Raw genomic sequence first — 2,580 nt, 5'->3', positions numbered from 1 at the left:
AGACTATCCCCACACCCACTCCCCAACCTCAGACACCAGTGACAAGCCCCAGGCTGGTACCTGTACTTCTGACTGACCAGCTACAGATTGGAGGTTCCAACAACCTCCTCCTTGGACTTCAAATGCCAGTCACAATTCCAGATTATTACTTGTACTTCTGACCAACTGTCTAGAAATTAGAGGTTCCCAGCACCTTCTCGTGAGATTCTTTGAATTTGCTAGAGCAGCTCACAGAACTCAGGGAAACACATTTACCAGTTTATTAAAGAATATAAATCAACAGCCAGATGAAGAGATACATAGGGCAAGGTATGGGGAAAGAGCACCACTGTCCTCATGTCTCCATGTGTCCACCAACCCAGAATCTCTCTGAATCCAGTCCTTTTGGGTTTTCATGAAGGCTTCATTGCATAGTCATGATTGACTAAGTCATTGGCCATTGGCTGATCCAACCTCCAGTCCCTCTGCTCTCCCCAGCGGTCAAGGGGTGGGGCTGAAAGTTCCAACCTTCCAATCATATGGTTGGTCCTCCTGGCAACAAGCTCACCAAGGGTGGGATCCAGAAGTCACCTTCATTAGTAACAAGACACCCATGTCACCTTTATGTTTCTGAAGCCTTCTTAGGAACTGTGGATGAAAACCCAATATATCTGAGAAATATATTGTGGTCATCTGGATCAAATATATATTTCTTATCAATTATGATATCATAGATGCTAAGAAAATTAGATTGATGCACAAAAGAATGGGGAAATACAAAAGGGAAAGTCAAGGGACTTGTCTGGGCAGGGTGGAAATCTTTAAACAGTTATTGAGAAATGGGATTAATAAAGCAGATATTGACGGAGCCAAAACCAAGGCATTAATGCAGCTCTATTGGAGGTTGGGTGGACTGATGGGCCCTCTGCTGGTCCACCAACATTGGCGTGCCCTAAACAAATCCACTCTATTCTCCCTAGTCTGGAGGAATTTTAAAAGCCAGAAGGCGGGACACGTGGGTGGCTCAGTTGGTTAGGCGTTTGCCTTCGGCTCAGGTCATTATCCCAATGTCCTGGGATGGAGTCCTGATCGGGCTCCTTGCTCAGCGGGGTCCTTCTTCTTCCTCTGCCTGCCGCTCTCTCTCTCTCTCAAATAAATAAAATCTTAAAAAAAAAAAAAAAAAGGTCAGAAGGCAAAGATGATTGGAAAACTGACCTTGAGTTACTAGGGGTCATGGTTTGGCAAATTAATCAGGATAAGGATTGATGAAGGAGCCACAAGTCCCTTGGACAGATCCCTGGCCTGGGGACCCAAGACTATATGAACATGAGTGAGTAAAAAGGCTAGGGTAGGGAAAAACTTTCTGGGACTCCTTGACATGAGATCCCAATGCACAGTTTTCCAAAACCTGTTGGTGAAGTCCTAACAGAGACTACACTTAGATTGGGAGAATATTGGGATGCAATAGTTGATGAGATTACGATGAAAGGTTGGATGAAAATCGAAATGTGTGCATGGACTTTACGTGAAGTGGTTGCATCTCCCTTACCTGAATGTATTATTGGGATGAGTCTGACTGCAGAACACTTCTCCTACCTAGTATTGGAGAACAGAAGGCATGTAAGTTTACCCTTCGGCCAGTTATTAATTGAACATGCTAAATGGAAACCTACAGAATTGCCAGAGCCCACACAGGTTCTTAATTTGAAACAGTATAGAATGGGCACCTAGGTGGCTCAGTCGGTTAAGCATGTGCCTTCAGCTCAGGTCATGATCCCAGGGTCCTGGGATCAAGCCCCGCATTGGGCTCCCTGCCTGGCGGGAAGCCTGCTTCTCCCTCTCCGTCTGCTGCTCCCCCTGCTTGTGTGCTCTCTTTCTCTCTCTGTCAAATAAAAATCTTAGGGGCGTCTGGGTGGCTCAGTCAGTTAAGCGGCTGCCTTCGGCTCAGGTCATGATCCCGGGGTCCTGGGATCGAGCCCCGCGTCGGGCTCCCTGCTCAGTGGAGAATCTGATTCTCCCTCTCCCTCTGCCTGCCTCTCTGCCTACTTGTGCTCTCTCTCTATCTCTCTGTCAAATAAATCAATAAAATCTTTAATAAATAAATAAATAAATAAAATCTTAAAAAAAGAAAGAAAGAAAGAAAAGAAACGGTATAGAAGACCTGGTGGACAAAAGGGAAGCGACTGGAACTTATGGCAAAAGTCCATGAGTGCCACCCAGTGGCGATCACTAAGAGTCTGGACCAGAAAATTTCCAGACACAGCAAGTATAATAGACACTGGTTGAGAAACAATTACTAGCTTGCTATTAGGCATTCATTGAAATCGTCCCCATGACTGAAGGTCATATAATAACCTTGAAATACAAGATACCCGTCATGTCTTGGGTAATGTCAGAGAAACACTCCAAGAAGAAAGGCAGTGCCCAGAAGAGTTCCATAATAAAATGGAAATGGTTTATATAGGAACACGCTGCCAGAGGAATGCAAGAAATCATATTCACAAGCGGGTAGACCCCTTTCCTGAGGGCTGACTTTGGAATCACCTGAGGAGCTGCCAAATCTTATTGCTACACAGGCGGTGTCCTATGAACAGCTCTATA

The 2,580-nt window shown here is 45.2% G+C and overlaps 1 long non-coding RNA gene across 1 annotated transcript; it reads right to left on the bottom strand.

Annotated features, from left to right (window-relative positions):
* Positions 1-247: 247 nt before the first annotated feature.
* On the bottom strand, positions 248-1,646 carry LOC118548099 (uncharacterized). The gene is made up of 2 exons (XR_004923471.2): positions 1,529-1,646; positions 248-627 (listed from the first exon to the last, which is right to left on the bottom strand). It is a non-coding gene; the product is annotated as an uncharacterized LOC118548099 (long non-coding RNA).
* Positions 1,647-2,580: the final 934 nt, after the last annotated feature.

Source organism: Halichoerus grypus, chromosome X (assembly GCF_964656455.1).
Source record: "Halichoerus grypus chromosome X, mHalGry1.hap1.1, whole genome shotgun sequence".
NCBI classification, from domain to species: Eukaryota; Metazoa; Chordata; class Mammalia; order Carnivora; family Phocidae; genus Halichoerus; species Halichoerus grypus.
The sequence above is the reverse complement of the archived record's forward strand: the minus strand, read 5'-3'. Positions and strand labels throughout refer to the sequence as shown.